The following is a 22,271-nucleotide window of genomic DNA, read 5'->3' on the forward strand; positions in this document are numbered from 1 at the left end:
GTCCTTGGGAGTGTTTGTGGTCACTGCTGGGGCCTTGTTTTGCTTCAGCTCAGCAGTCTGGGCAGAAGTGTCATGGTCCCCCCGGGTGGGGAATTTGATGGGAGAAACCCCACCATGGTTCTGGGGCCCTTGTTCCTGGAGACTGACGAGATTCGGTCTTTAAGGCTGTGATGCTGACCATGACGTGGTCATTACTGTTAGTTGAAACCGTTCACGGCGCTGTTCTTTCAGGAACCTTCTTCCCCTGGCTACCATCTACAAGTACCATTTCTGACACACATAACCCACCCTCCCCCATTTGATTCAGCACATTTTCAGGCTTTTTCCAATTATGTATATTCACAGACTCTGTGTTTTTATTTGTTCTTAAAGTTCCTTGAGATTTTCCTCAGAATTTCCTTACCACGTATTTCACTGTCCCAGCACGTCTGGCCTTTACATTGCATCTCAGCCTTTTTCCTCCAAGCCCCTCCTCTGTCTTAAGCCTACCACCCGCACACACTCAATCTGATCCACTCGGTCTTGTCAGTATGAATCGAGCTGTGGCTATGCCTGGTCAGTACTTGGTTGGAAGACCCTGATTGCCAGATGCTGTAGGTCTTTTGAGGTGTTACTAGGCCTTTTCTTCCGGTGCTTGGCATGCTTCTGCTGCTACTGCTAAGTCGCTTCAGTCGTGTCCCCGACTCTGTGCGACCCCATAGACAGCAGCCCACCAGGCTCCCCCGTCCCTGGGATTCTCCAGGCAAGAACACTGGAGTGGGTTGCCATTTCCTTCTCCAATGCATGAAAGTGAAAAGTGAAAGGAAAGTCGCTCAGTCGTGTCCAACTCTTAGCGACCCCATGGACTGCAGCCTACCAGGCCCCTCTGCCCATGGGATTTTCAAGGCAAGAGTACTAGAGTGGGGTGCCATTGCCTTCTCCAGGTGCTTGGCATGGTACCAACCAAAACATCATCATTGTCTGTCATCATCGTCATCAACACAGCGATACTGGTATCTGTTGAACATTAACTTTGTGTTGGGCATTGTGCTAAATGTCTCATACCATCCTCACCAAGAAAATCCGTAGGAAGTACAGATGAAGCTCAAACTAGGAGCTTAGGGAGGTCAGACAAGTTATTCAAGTCTCTGTGACTAGTAGAGACTGTACAAAGATACACATTCAATCCTGTCTCATTGTAGAGTCTGAACTTTTTTAACCATAATCTGTATTATCTTTGTTTAGTTATACATACTCGGGAAAGGTCTGTTGAATGGCAAGATTGCTCCCACAGTTGGACTGGTCTCTGAGATACCACTCCCCATAATGAAAGTCCCCAATATTTTTTAATACTTAGATTCCTAGGCTCTGTGATAATGGGATGTAAGTCATACACACCAGATTAAGCTACATAATCTGCACAGCTCATTGAGGAAGCTTTCCCCCATCTGCAGATCAGGAAACTGAGGCTCAGAAAGACTGAGTTAACTTGCTCAAGATCACACAGCAAAAAGTCTGTAATTGGGATTTTGATGCCAGTTATCTCTTGAACAGTATAAGTCTCTCCTCTTGATCACTGTATTACTGTTTATGAAAACAGGACTAATTTCTTCCTCTGTCCCTTTCTTCTTGCTGCTGCCTTCCTTAGCTTGGGGAGCTTTTTCTGTGTCTGTTTCTTTTCATCCTGTTCTTTCTGAGGGGCCCAGGCTGGGCTCAGACTGTGTCTGTCCACATTGAACTTTGCAAAGTCAGTTCCTGGACTGATATTTTCTTAAACTTTACTTGCAGACCTATCTTAATGTTAAAAATCACCTGATTTAAGATTAGTGCTCCATACTATAATAGTAGAACTATTTGTCTATCTTATATCTGACTGAAGGAATGGAACAGAGAGCCTGATGGCAAGCCCCTGAATATCTGGACACCTGATTGATGATGGAGGGGGCACTGCTGGGCAGTAGGGAATGGACAGTCATTTTAATAACAAACAGCGCTGGGTCAGTTGGATGTCCACAAGGAAAGAAATGAATCTTGACTGCTACCTCACGTCATACACAAAAATAAACTCCAGAGAGGTCATCTATCTCAATGTGAAAGTTAAGACAAAATAAAACTTCGTGTACAAGATCACTTAGCATATTTTCATAACCTTGAGGTGGCCATACGTTTTCTTAAAGAAGACACTGAGAATGCAAAAAACAATAAGGGACAGGATGGATAAGTTGGATGACATTAAAATGAGGAACTTCTCATTATCAAAAGACATCAATAAAAGAAAAGGCAAGCAGAGTGGAAAGGATACATGTGATACCTACCACTGGCAAGTGAATTTGTATCCAGGATGTGTAACCAAAAAATACGTAAGAAAAAAAAGGGCAGAAGGATATTCCATGCTTATAAACTGAGTTGTGCATTTTCTTCTCCCAAGCTCGGGTTGTAGCCAGTCTGTCCTAGGTCATTGGCACAGCCTGGTGGCTGGCCTTGAGAACTGTCTAAGCCCCTGGCCCATCTTGGTGCTGCTGTCTGGACTGTGGGCTCTTCCTTCCGCATGTCCTGTGCCACTCAGCTGTCTTTCTGCCACTAGTGCCCCCTTTCTCATGAATACATAATCACAGAGGTCTCTTCCTCTTCTCCTTTGGCTTGTTAACTTTTGACCAGCTATTTTAAGAATATTTCTCTCTGGCTTCTTCTCCCCTACCATCCCTCCTGCCCCCCACCCCCACCCCTTTCATTTCCCTTTTTGTACCTCCTTGTTTAGCCTAAAGACTTGTAAAAATTCTCCTAAAATAGCTGAAGGCCTTTGAAGGAGGAGGCTTGTTCTATGGGTTCCAGAGGCAGAGAGAAGACGTAAAGCTGGTCATTAGTTACCTCGAGAGAGACGTCATCTTAAGTGATGTCCCACTGTCTGAATTCCCAAAAAGTGGGCTGGGGTTATGGAGTGAAGCAGAGGCTGGACAGTGCCTTGGTCATAGTGTTGTTTACGGAGGGCCCTATGCCTTGGATGGGCAGCTGGATTAGGATAATCCCTTCCTGTCTGATCAACACAGCCCCAAACAGAACCTCTGAGGATGTCTTGAGCAGCGACTCTCATCTGGGAGAGAGGGCCTGTAAACTGAAATGATTCTTTTGTCCTTCTGGGATTGGGATGGGGCACAAATTCTAGCACTTTAAGGGTATCACGTGTCAAGTTAAAAATAACTCTGAAGCACCCCTCCAGCCGCAGCCCTCAACGTGGGGCCGGTGGACAGCCATTGACCCAAAAAGCAGGATTTCCCTTATTTTCTTCTGCGCCATTCTTTCCCTCTAGTAACAACATCTGTGTGGTGATTCTTTTCAGTTTTATCTTCTTTGTTTCTTTCTTTAAATCCTTACTTGGGCAGCGCAGGTTCCTATAGCATAGTTTGGATATATCGCCACAGAGAAAACACAATAGAGGCTCTGCGGGTATATTCTGGCTTTTAAAAAGTTGGGACGATGTTTAAAAATCAAGAGTTTAATGTAATACATTTAGATTTGCCCCTTCTCCGAAAATACTGGACCATCTGGGCCCTTGGGGGTTTCCACCCCCAGACCTGGGGAAGGGCTTGCTCCTTCCCCTCACACATCCCCCAGCCTTTACCTGCCGAGCCCTGCAAGGCATTGAACCTCCTGACTTCCTCAAGTAGTAAAATAGGCTTTCATGGGCTAGCCTGGGATCCCAACCAGTACATTTAGTATTGTGAGAAAATGAATTCAGCTTTTAAAGAGCAGATTTTGGAAATATCAAAAATGCCAATTCGGGACTGCTTGTAGGGTCCTCAGTTAGAACCTACGGGTCCTGCAGTGAGGGGCTGTGTCTCGGACTTCTATGCTGGATGTGGCCTCAGCAGCTAGTAGAGGGCATCCTAATGAGGGGGGCATCCCTAGTGACTCAGTGGTAAAGAATCCATCTGCAGTGCAGGAGACCTGGGTTCAGTCCTTGGGTCGGGAAGATCCCCTGGAGAAGGAAATGGCAGCCCACTCCAGGGTTCTTGCCTGGGAAGTCCTATAGACAGAGGAGCCTGGAGGGCTGCAGTCCATGGGCTGGCGAAGAGTCGGATGCGACTTAGCGACTCCACAATCACAACAAAGGTGCCTGATGAATGATTTACCTCCCGGGATCACTGAGTGCCCTCTGCCTGCCCCTCTCCAGGCGGTGAGCAGAAACTCCTTCTCCCTGAGGACCTGGACCTGTCAGTTCTGCCCGAGACCAGACTGCTGCCTGCTCTATTATCTAGAACACCCACTCGAGCCCTCGATGCTCGTGCAGTTTGGGATGGGTCCCCTGCACGGCTGCCTGTGTTGAGAGAAGTGACTTCTTTCTTGGTGAAAGAGGCCGCCCTGTTCAGGAGATGTCCAGGAGGGGATGGGAGCACAGAGAGGCCTGTGCCAGACCTCTGCTCTCGGCTGGTGCCTGCCGACCTGGAGTTTGTGGCAATTACAGACGGCTTACATTCCGAACCCAGGGCAAGGGCTGGGTAAAAGTTCAGTTCATTCCCTTTAAAGAAAAAAAAAAAAAATTCTCCCTCTTTGACATTTCAGAGTTTTGACCCAGATCAGTCAGAGGCCACGAGAGCTCGCGATGTCTGGAGAGAGCGTTTAGTTCCCGAGGCCTGAAGCTGCAGAGAAGCTGGAGCAAGCTAGTGACCTGCTGGGCTTGAGTTGAAGCCCTGTCTTTTCAAGTGTGCCCTGTCCCAGCCTCCCCAGACCTCACGGGGCGGACAGAAGGAGCGTGCCACCTTCCCCTCCCTCCGAAAGTTATCTTTACCCCTTGAAATCAAGCACTGCGTACAGCCCCTGTAAAACTGCTTCCTGGTAGGCTCGGGCGTCCTTGCTAAGTAAATATCCTCCCATGTTTTTGGAACCGAATCCCCTTTCTGATTCCTGGTCATCCCATTTGCATTTTTCTGTTCTTGATGCCTTGTAGAATCAGGTTAATAGAAGGAAGACCTAGAATGGGTCAGAGGCACCTGAAATGACTGTTTCAATCTTAGTAAAACTGTAAGGGGAGTAACGGGGTCGTGGGAAGAAAAAGAGAAGACTTAGATGAAAAGTGAAATGAAACAAAACCTCCCAAACATTGTGCGATCATGTTTTGCAAGTCAGAGCTGATTTCTGCCAAGCGCCCGACGCGGGGACCTTCCTTTGCATGGGCTCGAGCTCTGTTGTTCTGCGGTTGAACCACAGTCGGCCTCCGTCTCTATGCTCTGTGGCTGCGCAGGGCCCCGCTGACCCCAAGTTGCTCTTGCCCCATCTCTCGTGACTTATTTGCCTCTCCTCTCTCACGTCCACCCACCCATGACATCTCCATCGCCATGGCAGTGAGCAGCCACGTCATTCACCAGTTCACGGGGTGATGGGCCAACTCTGTGCTGAGCCCTACTTCCTCCTAGTTCTCCCTCCTGAAGCAGGAGGCTCCCTGGCAGAGCTCAAAGCCCTTTGTTTATTTGATCCTGGGCTCTTGGATAAATCAGGAATGTCCTGACATGAACTTAGGCATGTTTTTCTTCCATGGAAAAGGAAACTATGGCAAGTGGTATTTAAGTAGGCAGAGGACCATTCCGGGGGACTTGCTTTGGTGCCATCAAGGCCACATTCTTTTGGTCATCAGACCACTAGGTGACTTCTTTATTGGCATGCTCTACCCTGGAGCCCAGAAGGTGTGAATTTGAAGCACTTTCTCCCCTGCTGAGAGCTTGGCACAGATGCTTTGGACTTCTTTTAAAGCTGTGGAGTGCCATGGTTGTCTTCCAAGTGGTCTTCTTTCTGCTGGGTGAAACCTTGGCCCAGAGCAGTTGCTTGAAGAAGGCTGCTTGGGAGTTGAGGTATGGGATAAGGTGTCTGCCTGGCCTCTCATTCTCTAGCTGTCTGGAAGTTGCAAGGATCTCCATATGATATACTTTGAGGCAGGTGCCCCTGAACCTGAATGAGCCTGAATATATCTCTCACTTCTCATCAGGGCTAGGCTCTTGTGCTACAACTGGTCGTCAGAAACCTTGGCGGGTCTGCCTTTGGATGTGGCCATGTGGGAATCCAAGACACCTGGAGCCTGTCTAGGTGTGTGTGGTTCTGTGAGTTAGCACCTGAGCTGTTCGGGAGCTATTTCTGGGTCATAGGGCAGGAAAATGTTGGGAGTTGGAGCTGTGTGCTCTGCTGCAATGGAGACCTGTCAGTATCCAAAAACAAGCCCAATCAGTCTCCAGAGCATTAGTGAGAAACCCCCTCCTTGTAAGCGATTCCAGGTGTGAATGCCCATGTATTACCGTGGCAGGGGCAGTGGGGGGTGGGCTGGTGGATGCTTGTCTCATTAAAGCCAGTCACTGGCCGCTCAGCGTTCAGGCTTGGCTGCCACTCTGGTTTGCTGCTTTTCATGTTGTCAGAGGATCTTCTTGGGAACAAATGACTCAGCAACCTGAATCTCTGGGACTGAGTAGCCTAACTGCCTTTGAGAAGTGATTGGACGCATCCACCTAGGCCCTAAAATTCTGAGCCCCGGAAGAGTGGAGATTCTCTAGATTCGCCGAGCTGCCATTCAGTGCGGTTTCTCTCACTCCTGCCCCAGTAGAAGACTCGCAACTCACAGGGTAAGCAGGCAATGTTTTAATTATGCATTTTGTCCTTAGGAAATTCCAGGGAGAAAAAAGGTCCTGGTTTATGGCCAAAAAAAGCAGAAAATAACAAAAATCAGCTCTGGCTGTAATACTAGACTTGTCTGTGGCAGAAAGAGTTAATAGAACAGTGGTCTCAGGGTGGAGACCATTATTTTGGGGGATCCAGGAGAAGCACCTACGGTTCAAGAAACGATGACGCCACATTCAGTGTGGGACAGCCCTGTCTGGGCTCTGGGCACTGTCACTCAAAGAGTTAAGCAGTCTTATGGCAGGGGAGTCCTCAAAGAAGGCGTGAGCCTGCGGGCACTAGGCCCTCTATGCCCCAGAGCAGTGAGGTCTGGGGTAAAAGGGGCCAGGCAAGTGCGGCCAGAGAAGCGGAGTGTAGGCCCAACTTTTTTTTGCCTTGTTTGACCAGCCTTGGCACTGCCCTCCGGCTCTCCAGGGGAAAAGCTGCAGTTCTGCTCTTGCAACACAAGGAGCAGACTGGAGAATTTAGATCTGCGTCACAGAGCTCTGAGAGAGAGAGGGAGAGGAGAGAGGAGAGAGCGAGCGAGCGCTCCGTCGATAGGTCTGCTAGCAACAGCCGTGCTGCAGCAGAGAGAGAGAGAGAAATCAAGAAACAAGTCATAGCAACACCGGGCACCAGGTTCTGCCAGCTCACTTGCCAAGCGCTCAGAAATCTGTCGGGGGCCGGAGGCCTCTGGGTAGCCTAGGCTAGGGAGATGACACGCAAGGTGGCGCGAGCGGCTCCCGCGGGGAAGAGGTGGGGTGGCAGTGGGGGGCAGGGTCGGGAGCAAGAGGTTTCGGGGCGATGGCGGAAGGGTTGCCGGGACCAGTTTCTGGAACATTCGGGACTGCGGCACCTTACGGCCGGCCGAGATTTGGGTCTGCGCAGGCGACGATGGGTGGTCCGACGGGCTTCAGGACTTGATGGCGTAACCCCCTTCTTCCCCCACGTACGTATTTGCTGGGATCGGGGGCGATGTCTCTGCGTATGTGGGTGCTCTGTCTTTCTCACCTTCTTTCTCGCTTTTTGCCTTTTTTTTTCTTCTCTGAGGGAGGGTTTTTTTCCACTTTAATTTCTTTTCCCTTAGTATCAGCTGCTCAAGCCTGACCAGGCTAGAGGAAAAAGTAGCAAGCCATCCCCGGAGTCCCACCTGACCTCCCAGCCTTTACCCCCATTTCGTTCTGTCTGGCAGACAGACAGACTGGTTTTCCAAGTTGTTTGGGTGTCAGTGTCTGTCGGTCCGTCCATACGGTTCTCAGGTGGAAGGTAAGGAGTGAGGAGGAGGAACACTGTGAGGAAGGCGAGAGGGGCAGCCTTTCCAGGGGTTAGTTACCTGGTTTGCAATGTTCATCCCTGGGAACCCGGACCTGGTGGGGGAGCGGACGGGCAGGATGGGGCGTGGGCTGGGAGAAGTGGGATGAAGCCGGCACGTTTGTCACTGCGTAGTTGGGGAAAGTGGGGAATGGTGACGCAGTCACTGTTGGGTCTTGTTGTGGGCTCTGGGGGGACAGGTAGTGAGGCTCCTGGGATCTATAGGGCCTGCTGAGTGGGGCTGAGGATGGGCCGAGAAGGGAAGCTAGCATTTAGAGATTGAATGTCATCCCTGTGGCGTTGGGAGTTGTTTACCGTGCGCTCCCCGTGTCTCCATGCTGGCCCCCTTCCAGTTCACATGTGATGGCCTTCCTTGTACTGCTGCATCATTAACGAAGTGACTGAGCTGGCCTTCCATTGGCCAGGGGAGGGCTCTCACTCCAGACACTTCCTCTGATTGGTGGGTGGGCCAATGGCAGGTGAAAACCTTTTTTTGATTGGCCGAGGGCAGGGTATCAAATCTGAATTTGCATTTCACTTGCTTAAAGGGGAGGGGGGAGAAGCCCAGCAGCTTTCTAAAATCTGTTTAGGGGTGTGCGTATGCTCCTGTGTCTCTGCCTGATTTTGACTGACCAGTTGAAGCCTCTTCCTGTGCCTTTTTAATTTCATGCACTATAAGGAAGAGGAGCTAAGGGCTCCCCCAAACTTTTTTTTTGGAGGAGCAAGGGTTGGGGAGGTGGGTGCGCAGAGGGTTGACCAAACTGGAAGAGAGTATTTGTTCTTTAGTGGGAATTTTCCGATCAGCCACACCTCAGCGTTGCGGCAAAATAATTCTTGGCTCCCCTGGAAACGCACGGGCAAGGTAGGGCACAGCTGCTACTGCTGCTCTTGCCACCACCCTGGGCTTCCTGCTGACTCTGGGCTACTCCCTGGGGACGAGAGATTTGCATTGACGTCTCGGGCTGTCCAGAGATGAGCCCATTATGGGAAGGACCTGCCTTCTAGAAGCTGCTGCTCCCTGGTGCTTGGAAAGGTGAGGATGGGGACTGAGCCTGGGACACGGCTCAGAAACTGCGTATTTATTTGGTGGGGTTTCCGGGAAAGCCACGGGGCCACAAGAGACTTGGAGGTCCCAGGTTAGAAGGGTTTGTCATCCTGGGGAGTGAGGAGAGTGAGAGCAAAACTAGGGCAGCAGGCTGCTCGCCTCTGGTTGGGGGAGGAGGACTTGGAAAAATCAGGGTCCCAGCTCCCCATCCAGCCCTCGTTGCAACCCCTACCTCCGTGGGGAGGGGGTTTCCGATCCCTGCATTTTGCGCAGTGGCCCCCGCCCATGACTGCGCATCCAGGAGCGCAATGCGCTCTGGGTCTCCGGCCTAGGACAGCACCGCCCTTCTTATTACATAACGGAGGGCACGGCTGTGCTTTCTCGGCCCTTCCTTGCAACCCTACCTCCTGGCTCCCCAGGGCCCACAGAACTGGGGAGGGTCTGGTGGGAGAGAAGTGAGAAGACTAGACTCCCTTGGAGGGCTCGCTCTTGTCCAGTCAGTGAGAGGGGCTGGGTTTGCAGACAGAAATGGACTGCTGACCCCTGTCTCAGGGTATGAAATGCAGAACGTCCTTCTGAATGCCCTATGTCACCTATGGGCGCCCAGGACCTCTCGGGGGCGGGGGGGGGGGGGGGAGGCGGCAGTGCCCTTTTTTGTCTCTTATGCTTTCTGAGAGGAAGTTTCTGAAGGGAAAGATGTCACCATTGGGAGAGTAAGGAAGACTTTGGGGGGCCAGTTGGGAGGTGGTTGACAGTTCCCCTCCCCTTGTCTCTAGCTTCCCTTTCCCTGGGTGGGTTGATGGCATTTGGAGACTCCTTTTTATCATAAGGCTGCCATTTTGGAGGCATTTCTGCTGGTCTCGGACATGGTGGCGTTGGTTTTTCTGGTCCTGCTGTGCCAGTTCCGCAGAGTGGGCGGGGGGCGGGGGCTGTGACGGAGGAGGGGAGGGGGGGCAAAAGCGCAGCAGAGGCGGGCACAGTGGTGGCTGCCGCAGTGAAGATGGCCCCACGGGCAGGACTGCCCAGTGCCACTCTCGGACACAGCCCTGGGTGAGGGTTCCACCAGCTGGGGCCCCGGCTTTGCCCAAACGTGGGCACTGCTCACCGAAGGTCTGGGTCTCCCATGCCTTCGTCAGCCTGAAGCTTAGAGCAGTCCAGAGGGAGGGAAAACCAGGTTTTTGAGGGGGAGGGTAAAAGCAGAGATATGGCAGCTCACCTCTGACGAGTTGGACGTGTGGTTTGTGCTCCCCAAATAGGTTCTGTCTCTGGCAGTCTCTCCATGGGGACAGGGGGTGGGGTCCGTGGGAGCTTTGACGATCTGTTTGGATGGCCCTGCCTGTTCCCCATTTTTTTCCCTCTGTGTTCCCCCGTATGTCCCCTGCCAGGGCCATGATTCCAGCTGTAGTCCTCCAGTGAGGCTCCCTGCCTCCCGTCCCTCTCCTTTCCAGGCCCTTCTGCGTGCAGCGGCCATCTTGTCTTTCTTGCTCAGAAATTTAAAATGGTTTCTCTTCGTCTCCAGAGTGAGATCCCTTCCCTTTAGCAGGATGCTGGAGGCTGTCTATGACTAGTCTTGTCTTAGCTCTCCAATACGGTCTCACCTTTCCGAGTTTGCCTAAGTGGACCAAGTATTCCAGGAAAACCAGGCAACTTACTTTTTCTTGCCTTTTCTCTGTCTCTGTTCTCACTGCTGATACTTTCCATGCCTCCTCCACTGCACCCACCTGCGGCAGTCCCACTATCTCCCAAGGACCTTTCCTGATTACTTTCACCAGAAGCAATCCTCATACCCACCCCTGCCCACTTCGACCAAACTCCCATATCTTCATGCCTGTCCTGTGCTACTTTAGATGTGCTGGGGTTCTTTAAGTCTTATGTCACCTATTAGATCGTGAGCCCCAGGAAGCTGGGGGAAAGAAAGGAAACATGCACCTATATGACGTTTTCTGTTTGGCAGGTACCACATCCAGGTGGGGGATCACTGACGGTGGTTATTTCATTTATTCCTCACTGCAACCCTGCAAGGAGTGACTGGTAAGTGTTCTGCTCATGATTAGAACCTTGGTGTCTCACAGCCTTTGCATTTTTCTTCTCTCACTCTTCAGTGTCTATAAAATGCCTCTTAGGAGGTAGATCCCCAAAACGTGTCTATTTAAGGAGTTCTGTGAATCCCTGATGCTTTGTGGGAGTTTGGGTGGCTCATCTTCCTGAACCCAGGGTCTGGGTCACTTAGCTCTTCCGTGCCACCCTCCCTGCGCCCTCATTAACTTTCTCCTTTTGCTTTGAGGATAGGTTAAGGCAAGAGGATGAGTTCATTTTGTAGCTGAAATTAATGGACTACCAAACCTCAGTTTTCCTCTTGGAAGAGGAGGTGTTGGTGGAGGGTTGCATTACCTTCAGGGCAGACAGAATAACCCCCGGAATCCAGAGATCTGTAGAGACCAAAGGAGAGACGTGGCACTTGGGCAGAGCTGGGTCTACATCTTGACTCTGCCTCACTCTTCTGGGTGTTTTGAGACATGTTACTTGATTTCCCTAAGTCTTAGTGTCCCCGGTCAGTGAAATGAAGCCACTATACCTACTACACAGAAATGCCTAATATATTGTCAAACAGGTAGGCTCCTAAGAGAAAGCGATGCAGCTTCATTCCCCTTGCCCAGTTTTCTGCTGGGGACTTAAGAAAGGAATATACGAGGTAGCTCTAGAAGAAATGGGGAAGAAGGAAGCTTATGTGTCTTAAGTGGTATCATAGCCAGGGGCAGGGAGGAGGTAACCCGGCAGCAGGCACCTGAAACTTGCGAGGTCGTGCCTTCCCCCACCTGGGCTAAATACCCGCTCTTGCATTAGAACCTTCTGAATCAGGAAAGCACCATGGAAACGTAGATGAGCCATGTGGTGGCAGAGTGAGGGTTAACCAGTGAGCCTCCCTGGGATCCTTTTGATGCCAGGTTACTTTCCCTTCTTTCCGAATGCAGCGGTGGCTGCCCGCTTCCTGACGCTATCGCAGCCCGTGGGAGGGGAGTTGGACACCTTGAAGCCCCTCGTCACCAGTTCCGGGGCTGCAGAACAGAGAGTGACGACAGCTCATGAGTCGTCAGCCGACGGCAGCGGGGACCCTGGTGACGGCTGCTTTGTTGTTTTTTTCCTCTTCGGATGATGACTCAGTGTGTCGGGAGCCGGGAGATGGAGCACTCAGCCGAGTGGCCAGGACGTTCTGTCAACATGAAAGCAGCAAAAACAGCTTGTCGGAGCTCAGAGCTGACCCTGGGCTGGGGTCATTTTCAGGAAGGGCTTGGCAGAGGAAAGGTGACCGCCACGTATTGGGTTGGCAGGGGTGATACCGGGTAACTGAACAGGGCTCTGTAGACCCTTCAATTTTAGAACCTGAAAAGAAAACGCAGCCATTTGTGTTACTAGATGAGCTTGGCAACCAGGATGGCTTCTTGAGCTCCTCGCACTCGTCCCCGACAAAGAGACATCTTCCCGGGTCCAGAAAAACCCCTTGGGGATTTCTCAGTGTGGCTCATTGCCTTGGATGGAGGGCAAGTCCCCTTTTTGTGGGGCAGCAAGGGTGGGGCCTGGCAGCCCTAGTGCCTGTTGTGGGGATGTAGTGTCTTGGGGGTCTCCTCTGCCGGCGTCACGCAAAGACGGTGGCTCCGGCGTCACCGGCCTCAAGCCGAAGACCAGCTCTCTCAGGCAGCCGTTCTTCAGCCTCCCCTTTCTTATCCCAAATCCCAAGCTTTTCTTCATCTTCACCGTCTTCCTCTCTTCCTCCTCAGGTGCCATGGTGGGCGTTGACCTCCACGTCTGTGGGTGTGTGGGTGTGTGTGTGGGTGTGTGGTGTCATCATGGCGGCTCGGGGTTCTAGGCTTTTCTCGGGTCTGCAGCAATGCGCTTTGTGCACGTGACGCCCCCGCGGCCCCGCCCCGCCGCCCGGCCCCGCCCCGCCGCCGGGCCCCGCCCCGCCGCCCGGCCTGTCCCTGAAACCCAAGGAGGAGACTGGCCCTCCGTTCTTTCGCCGCAGAATCTCGGCCAAACCACCATCATCCCCAGCATCTGGCTTCCCTTCTCTCCTCCCGCGCTGTCGGCCAGCCTCTGGGGCAGAGGAGCAAACAACTTGTGGGAGGGGATGATGGAGGGACAGACAGCCTGGCCGAACTCTCTGGTCTCTTCAGCTTGGGTGCCATTTTTCTCAGCCACCCGCGCTCCTGTGGACGATGCCCGCTCTGACCTTTGTCGCTGCGCACCACCTCTTCCCCCGAGGACCTCTCCGCGTGACTCGTTGGGATCTGGGGTCTTGGGCGCCCAGAAGGAGCGGGGTACCCGGCCCAGGTCACAGCGGAGAGCTGAAGAGACAGGCTAGGGGGTGGGAGCTGGCCGACCCCATGCAAGTACAAAGGCAGCCCCATTACCACCCCCCACCCTTTTTTGCAGTCATGTCTTTTTCAGCCTAAGTAGAGAGCAACTTGACCTGAAAAAATTCGTGTCTCTATGTGGGTGTTGGAACATCTGCGGATCTTTGTCCGGAAGCTGCGTGGTGCTGAGAGCCCAGGTTCTGTGCTTCAGGGAGCTGTTGTCCTTCGGGTTTGTTTTTGCAGCAGTGTGATGGATGGGTCCTCCTCAAGGAGCCCCCGTGCCCGCTGCAACTGGCCTTTCTCCAGGACGCTGGGCCTGATGGTGGCTCTGCTTCTTGTCGGTGGACAGGGTGCCACCGCGGAGGGCCACGTCCGGGGTCACAGAAGAGACTCCAGTGATTGGGGCCCCTGCGTGGTGCCTCGCCTGGTGGTCCCTGGGAACTGAGCCCACCTTTCACTTCTTTCCCACAGAGAACTCAGGGGAGTTCAGCTCCAGAAGTAGGTGACAGCCTGCTGGAGACTCCGCTGATGATGGTGCTGGCGTTCAGAAGACAGTCGTCATCCTGTGGGGTAAACGTGTTGCCTGTTTGCGTGTCTTATTTGGAACACACAGAAAAAGGAGCTGCCTGGCAGCCTGGCTCTCCGCAGTAAGTATCTGTCTGCATTCTTTTATCCCTTCGAATGTGGGAAGTGGACGGATGCGGTGCTGAACCCAGCTGGCTCTTGTGCTTTCTTGGTTCTTTGCTGCACAGCCCCGCCCTGGGTCCTCCAGAAGTGGGCGCTGGATCCATTTCCCCATGCTGCTGGAGAGCTGCAGAGAGCCTAGCAGTCAGTGTTCCACCCCCGTGCATCCCCCTCAGGTTCAGGAGAAGTTGATTCTCCCTAAAATGGAGCCAAGAGGCCAGGTCCTCCGGAACTGAGTGTTCACCGGCTGAATGGAAGGGCCCTGCCTGTGCTCACTGCCCCCAGCAGGGAGTGACTCTCAGTTGCCTGGCTGAGGGGGGTGGGTGGGGGAGTGGCGAGGTGGGGGATGTGCCTTGCCAGCATCTAGCATGGTTCTCTGCCAAGTTCTAGCTCCAGATCGCTAGGCCGCTAGGAACCTAGACTATATATAGCGTTGTGCTAAGCAATTCTTATCGGACCTGTCTGTCCCCTCACCCCCACGGGGAGGAGAGCTTCTATCAGAAAACCAGAACCTGGAGAGAGTGAGCCACCTCCACGGGGCCTTTTATTCTGGGAAGGGGTGTGGGTGTGTATGTGTGTGTGTGTTTGCATGTGTGTGCGCGCGCGCACGCACGCACATGCATCTGTGTGTCTGTGTACACGCATCTGCCTCTGGTCATCTGGTTCAGAGCTGCCAAGCTCTCTTTCCTTCCCCCTGTTTCAGGTGCTGGCAGGTTCAGGACCTTGCAGGTGCCGGCGATGTAGGATGCGGGTCGGGAGGGGCTGGTGGTTCTCAAAGGATCCTGGGTTTGTTTGGAGGAGAGGCTGGCACCCAATGTGGCTGAGAGCACTGTGTGGCCTCCGCTGTGTCTTAACAGCTTCCGGTTTGCCCTGCTTTGCCCAAGCATGTCTTTTGACCTCTCCCTTCCTTCTTTGGAACCTCCTACCTTCCCTGCCTTCCTCCAGCCCTGCCTCGTCCTTCCTCTGAGTCTCTTTGGGATCAGTGAGGCAGCCCCAGCTCTGGGCATCCGGGAGCTTGTCTGCGCCCCACCCTCACCCTCGTTTGGGGTTTCTAGAAGTCTGGCTTGACCAGCAGAAGGGGTCAGTTGTCTGCAGAGGAGCTGGGTGGTGAATGAGCGTGTCATGCTGAGACGAACAGGGCAGCTTGGTCTGGGTTCCTCTCAGAGACGCTGTTGAGCCCACAGTTTGTGTGGTTCTGGGACTGTAAGTGCCGATGGGCATGACGCGACCCTGGGCTTGTCAGCGAGCTACTGCCTGGCTGCTTATCGGAAACCAGATGCAGGAAGGAAGATAGGATCCCGCCACCTCCCTGCCTCCCAGGTAAGTCAAGTTGTGGGCTGTGCGGTGCGGTCCGGCCCTCCCCCAGCCCCTCTTTGCCCACGGAGGGCGTTCTACTTAGTGGAGAAGCCTCAGACTTCTCCATTCAGAATCTCCCAGACAATCGCTCTCTTCTTTCCATCCTTCTCCTCCTGGCTTTTCTGTGAATGAGGTTAGTAACCAGTGAAGGCACAGGGGCCAGGTGGGCAGCCTAAGTGATCGGACACTGGTGATGGTGGGAGTGGCCCTTGGCAGAACAACTGTCAGGCCTCCCGAGGTCACTGCCCTCCCCAGGCCCCTGTGTCCAGCGATAGGTTCTGGGGGGGCTGGGAGCCTGCCTGGGAGCTGGGCCTTCCTTTCCCCTTGTCCTCTCTTACCTGGACGCTAGAGCACCTTTAGCCTCACTGGGCCTTAGTCTAGGCCTGTGGCCTGAACTTCATGGACTGTGGGCTGGGCAGTGAACTTTGGGATTCTTTCCCTACCTTAAGATTTTTTTTGTTTTGAGTGAGTTACTTTCTTCCTCTAGGCCCTCACTGCCTTTACTTTAAAAAAAAAATCCTGGCCCAGTGAGCCATTGCAAAGCATCTTCAGGCAGTTGACGTAGGAACGTTTTTCTTGATGCTGCACTAGATACTGGTCACAATAATAGCGATGGTGATTAAAAAGGATGAGGCCTGCGGAACTGGGAGATCTGTCACTTGATGGGGATGGTGCAGACTGAGGCGCTGTGCACATTCTCGGGAGATATCCCTCCTGTCGAGTCGATTCCTGCCCCGTCTGAGCCAGTAGGGCCGGATGGAGTGAGCTGACAGCTGATCGTCTGGGGTCTCAAGACCAGAGGGATGGTGCTGGGGAATTTTCTGATGTTCTCGGATGATATCACGAGGCCCCTGTGGGATCCCAGCTCTCCGCTTGTGCCTCGGGGACGAGGGTTGTGTTTCTGCCCCCACTCCCCCCGCCCACCCCTTTCCCCGGGAAGCCTGCTGCATGCTGCCTCCCAGTGTTGCATCTTCACCTCTTCCCATCTGAGAAGAGACTCTGAGTTGGCGTGAGCAGCCTGGGATCCTTGCTGAGCGTATTTGGAAGAGTCCGCTGTCTTCTTCCTTCAAGGAATCTGAAGCCTCAGCCCCTCTGGCAGGAACGGAGTGAGGGATGGCTAGGGGTGTTGGACCTGGAACAGGAATAAAGCAGACAGATCAGCTCTGGTGCAGCTGGGGAGATGAAGCGGGAGCCGGCCAAGTCCCTCAAGATGTGCCGGCTAGTGTCTGGCCAGCGCTGGCTGCCGGGCTGGAGCCAGATGGAGCCGCTGGCCGTGCTGGGGAGCCGTGGCTCCCTGTGCTTAGCGGGTCCTCAGGCCTGGCTCTGGGTGCCCGCTGCCCGTGTTCACAGCCCTGCCCCTGGCTTGTTGTTGGGGGATCACCAGCGTGCAGAGGCTGGCGTTGCTCCCTGAGACCCTGTTGTCTCTGAGGCCTCTGGTATCCCCCTGGATTGGGGCTTGGTGCTCCCCTGCCGACTTGCCCAGCTTCCTCCCTCATCTCATGCGTTCCTTCCTTCCTGCTCCTGGCCTGGCTGTTCCAGACGTGACGTGCAGCGTTGTGTCAGGAGCCAGGCTGGCAGAGCACTTGGCATCACCCCCTGAGAGGGGCGTCAGGCAGAGCCGGCTCTTCTCTGTTGACCTTTGAGTCCCCATAGTCTGGGACCCGGGAGGCGGCTCGGGGGCCTCTCTCCGGCTGGGGTCCGGCCAAGGTTAACAGGGCTGGTGGCCCTGGAGCCGCGGTGGTGCGGCTTGGCCGGGAGGCCTGCGGGAGGGGCCCTGCCAGGGGGCCTGGTTGATCAGCACCTTCCTCTCCATCGACTCCTGGTCTGCTCAGGACCACACACTATCTAATGCACAGCTTGGCTCTGTGTCCTGGCACGAGTGCCCCCGGGGCTGCAGCGGGGCTTCAGTGAGCATCTGTACTTCGTGCTGGTCACTTTGTTGGGCATGTTGTGGCCGCCCCACCCCCACACCTCCGAAATATGCGAGAGCGCCTTTTCCACTTGCCGGCTGTCTGTGGGAGGCCCTCTTCATCTTGCGTTTCTTTTCTGGGACTTGGAGTGTCTGTCAGGGAAGCGTAGACGCGGTTTGGTTTCTTGCTAGCTCCCTCCACGGGAGCTGCTCGTAGGCAGATGAGGCCAGAGAACGCCTCCAGCAGCCCCCCTGGGCCCGTGCAGTCTCGTGGAGCCCCAAGCAGGGGAGGAGCAGGGGGGCGGGGATGGAGAGCCACGCGGGGGGGGGGGGGGATCGGGCGTGGGGGAAGAGTTGTGCAGCATCTGACCGCAGGATCAAGGCCGGGACGGGTGGGAGGAGGCTGCCTCTGGCAGCCTGAGCAGACACGTGTGCATGGAGCCCGGATTGGGGTCTGTTACGAGGCCGGAGAGCCTGAGACAGGCCTCAGAGTCTTTGGTCTTAGCATGCAGTCCAGGGAAGCCGGCCTTTGTTAGGCCCCCTTCTGCTTATCTGATTTCATGCTTAGAACAATCCTTTTATGATTGAAGACACAGTGATTTGGTTAAGTGACTTAAGCAAGGTCACACGCCTGGTGGGTGGCACTCCTGAGATTTAAACTCGGGCATCTCTGAGTCCGAAGCCTGCACGTTTTCTTCACGCTGTTAGGCTGAAGCCCGAGCTGAGACCCTCAGAGGATCGGCAGCCGACATGACCCAGAGTGCAAGGCCAGATACTCTGTGATCCCCGTGCACGGGCAGGCAGATACATTCCTTCCACACGGTGTCTTCAGCCTCTGCTGTATATGTGCCAAGGACAGTGCTCAGTGTGGGGTTGCTGGACTCAACAAAACCAAGTTTCTGCCCTTGGGGTGTATATCCTTGCGTGGGGAAGATACTGTTAATGCTAGTAAATGGGATTTAAAGATAGACATAGAAGGGAAAGAAGGACCCTCTTCCTTCTACAGAAGTGGGATCCAGATGTTGGTCAGGGAGGGAACCGGGGAGACTGAAGGACCTCGGCCCCCGGGAAGCCATGTTGATTGAACTTCCAGAGAGAACTGACATACATGCTAACGCTTCTCGTTTCCCACCAGCTGGGAAAATCCATCTGCGGCCCACAGACGCTCACAGAAGCTTGCAGTGGGTCAGGAATCAGGGTGGCCATAGCTGTCAGACCTTTGGTCACCAGCAGACTAGGGTTTGTTTTTTTTTTCCCATTAGCCATGTCTACTCCTGACCTCTTGTCTCTCCCACCCTTACCAGGCACCAGCTGGCATCTCCCCCGGGGCCTGGTCACTGTCTTATCCATCCAGTGCCGGGAGACACTCGGGGTCAGTGTTTGCCGAGTCACTGGTAGAACCGTGCCCACAGGAGGCAGAGCTCCACGGAGCCACTCCTTTGCCAGCACGCGTGGTTCCAAGATCCTCACGATAGGGAAGGGAAGGGGGGGGGGTCCCTTGGTATCGGATGCTCAGAGGAGCTTTGTGTCCTGAGAGGTTGAGGCAGGTCGGTAGCTGGGGATGGGGGAGGGTATGTTTCCTGTGTGCAGCGCCAGGACCTGGGGCTTGTTGACACGGTGGGAGTGCTGCGGCTGCTGGGCCCCAGGGTGAGGCAGGCCACGTGACTCGCCCGCTCTGGCACCACAGTCCCGGCGGCCTGGCCCACCCTGGCCGTGGAGGCTGCCACCTGGTGCCAGGCGGCCGGGGTTGCAGTGGGACCGAGTGTGGGCCTCGGTGGTGTGTGCCTGTGGGGGCTCACAAAACCCGTAGACGAGTCAGCGGGCCTGGGGTTCTGGCTCCATTGGTAAAAACGTGCTCCCTCGCCTTACCTCTGTGGGCCTCAGTTTCATTATCTATAAAAACAAGAGGGATTGAACGAGAATCTTTGCGGAGGTTCCCGTCAGCTCTGATATGGGGGCTCCCTGGATGTTTGTGGAGGTATTTCTTTTTTGTTGTTGTTTTTAATTGTGTATTTTGGGCTGTGCTGGGTCTTCGTGGCTGCGTGCAGGCTGTCTGCAGCGGCGGGGAGTGGGGCTGCACGCCACTGCTCTGCTTGGGCTTCTCCTCGCGGGGCTTGTCCTGCCGCGGAGCACAGCTCTGGGGCACTGGGCTTCAGGAGCTGCAGCGCGCCCAGCGGCCCCGGGGGAGGTGAGACCCTCCTGGACCGGAGACCGAACCCACGTCCCCCCGCCACATTGGTCGGCAGACTCTTAACCCCTGGACCACCAGGGAAGCCCCATGGAGGTATTTCTTAGCCAGAAACTCAGGACCTGCGTTACGAGGAGAGGGGAGGGACCCCAGAGACTTGTCTGCTTGCAGCGGTAACCGTGTTTCCTGAAGGGACACTGTTGGAGTGAATTAGGGCTGGCCGGTGGAGGCACTTTTCGAAATGCCCCAGAAGTAAATGGAAAAAGTAAAGAGCATGAAAGTGTCTGCTGAGGACCCTCCGGGTGACTGAGGACAGGGACTCCAGCTCCTGCTAGGAGCTCGTCTAGAGACGGGCCGTATGGGAACTGCTGGGGGCTGGCAGGGCTGCAGGGGGGTGACCTGACACGCCATGCTCCCGGAGAGATTTGGCCTTCCCCTTTTGGCCCTAAATCCTGGAGAGGAAATAGGTCTGCAGGGTCCTTGTGTCCTCTGCCTTCCCTGTAACTTCTCAGGGTCTGTGCCCCTGTTGCTGTCATAAAGTTTCCCTTTATATTTAGCCTTCTTTTCTCATGTGATTGTTTAAGCCCTTCCATTAAAAAAAAAAAAAAAAAAAGACAGGAGCAAAGAAAACAGAAATATCTCAGAGCCACCAGTTCCATTTTGGCTTTTTAGTCTTGAGCCCCTCCTTAAAAGACAGCAAAAATGAAATACACGTACGGCAAAGCGCAGGGTCCCAAGCCCTTCTGGACTTGTGTGCAGAGCCGGGCTGTGGCCTGGCGTGGCGGGGCCCCGGCCTCCCTGCTCCACAGTGGCCTCAGTCCCTGACGTCCACTGTGTCTCCCGGGGTGCGTGGGCAGGAGCCCCGAGGCGGAGGCACACGCTGTGCAACCCGCTAGACAGAATGCAGAGCTTTAAAAATAGTTGCGTTTCTCCCAAAATGCTACCTGCTCACCAGTCTCCAGGACACTTTACCTGGGGTTCGTCACTATGAACCCGGCCTCCTGGACTCCCCGAATGGTGGTGGGAATAGGGATTGGGGCTTGGATGCAGGCAGGACAGGAATTGCCTGGTAACCGTGGTCTCACCCGCACCCCGTGATGTTTCACGGTGCTGTTCACATTTGCGAGCTCTTCTGACCTCTCATGCCCTGTGAGAGGTATGAGCCCCGTGGCTGATGACCCTGAACTGGAGAGAATCCTGCTTGTACCTGTGTAGTTTGGGACACCATGCATCCAGGTCCCCTGACTCTGGGTGTTCTAGCCAGGGGACCCAGGGGTGGGGTGGGGATGGGGGTGGGTCTTAGGCAGTTGACTTGGCCATTCCAGGCCTCAGGTCTTTTCTCTATATATTGAAGGGGCAGGAAACCTCAGAATATCTGGGTTCTCTGCCTTTTCAGCGCTCTCAGAGCTCTCGTGAAGACTGGCGTGTGCTCTGTCTCTGGGAAGCCAGCCATGCACCATGCGTTTTCGGTGAGGTTTCTTGCATTTGGAAGCTTCTGGAATATGCTGTGCTTCCGACCATTCTGACGCGTCTATACAGCACTTCATGCTTGTGCATATGGTCTGCTTCTGCCGAGTAGCTCTCTCAGAAATGAGGCCTCACGGTGGGGTCTCTGAGACTTTTTTCCCATTGGACTTGGAGGCGTTGCGTATGGAGCTCTGTATGGAGCTCTGCCTAGCTGCTCATTACCTGTCTGCTAGCTGCTTAACGTGCTGCACCTGCTGGAGGGGCCGGCCGATGTGCGATGGAAGCGCTGCTTCAGCTCTGGTTGTTTGCATGATGACTGATTGGAAGAAGTAGGCCTTTCCCGTGGAGAAGGTGCTCAGAGAATCCTTGGGCAGCCGTGTATTCTGAGTACTGAGCCCAGCCCCCCACCCTCCACAAGGGGTTCTGAAGCAGAGCGTGGGCTGCACGGCTCCTTGGCCATGTGGCCCTCTGTGTGATCTGCATTTGGTTAGGAGGGGGAAGGAGTGTTCGTTTATAGCGTATTTAACCAGGGTGACTTAGCGTTTATAGCGTATTTAACGGGGTGTTTGAGGAAGGATTGGGGTGGGGTGGGGGTCGGCACGCTTACCACACCTGCACCATCTGGCCATTGGTATCCCCTGGATGCGGCCCTGGCTTGTAGAGAAACCCTGTGATGGGCAAGCCACCTGGGAGCTGTTTCGGTGGCCGCAGACTTGAGGGGCTTGACGTGTGACCCTTTGTCGTTCTGGACCCCGGCTCTCTGGAGGAAGGAGCGGAGGAGGTCTGCACCGGCACAGGGAGGGGACTTAGGCTACACTCCGGGGAGGACCACCGTGGCATTCTGATGGCTCCCGAGGAGAGATGAGGCTTCTCTGAGAGGGGGAGGCTGGCGGTCCTCAGGAGGGTCCTTCCGGCCTGCGTCTGTGGACGCCGGGAGCAGCAGGCGCTGTGGGTGCTAGGATCCCGTGCGGGCTCCGCCAGTCCTTTCTGCCCCTGAGGCACGCCAGAGCTCGGGATGGGGGGCACATGAACGTTGTTTCCCTTTGCAGAGAGAACTTCTGGCACGGACCCTGTAGGACGGATCGTATTTGTGAATAAAAAAGGAGAAAGGCATGTTCGCCCCTCATCCCTGCCGGGAGAGCTCTGAGCTGCTCTGATCCTGATTTGTATCAGCACTGCTGCCATCCTGCCGGCCGGCTTCTCTGCACTCTAGGGACTGCCGACAGGCATCAGAGATGCGTTGTGTGAGAGTGTGTGTGTGTGAATGAGTGTGAACTCTGTGTGTGGGAGAGAGAGTGTGTATATGTGAATTTTGTGTGTGTGTGGGGAGAGAGACTGTGTGTG

General features: G+C 54.4%; 1 long non-coding RNA gene across 9 annotated transcripts in view; it reads left to right on the top strand.

The window, feature by feature from the left end:
• The window catches only part of LOC114117256 (uncharacterized), a 69,112-nt gene that overhangs the window by 39,739 nt on the left and 7,102 nt on the right, over positions 1–22,271 (top strand). Inside the window, exons 2-4 of one of the 9 annotated variants that reach the window (XR_003590991.3) lie at positions 1–8,959; positions 10,926–11,002; positions 11,944–22,271. The exon at positions 1–8,959 is cut by the window's left edge and continues 38,457 nt beyond it; the exon at positions 11,944–22,271 is cut by the window's right edge and continues 7,102 nt beyond it. This is a non-coding gene — a long non-coding RNA (uncharacterized LOC114117256). The other 8 variants (XR_009595772.1, XR_006055527.2, XR_009595773.1 and 5 more) reach the window with 8 other exon arrangements.

Source organism: Ovis aries, chromosome 12, assembly GCF_016772045.2.
Source record: "Ovis aries strain OAR_USU_Benz2616 breed Rambouillet chromosome 12, ARS-UI_Ramb_v3.0, whole genome shotgun sequence".
NCBI lineage: Eukaryota > Metazoa > Chordata > Mammalia > Artiodactyla > Bovidae > Ovis > Ovis aries.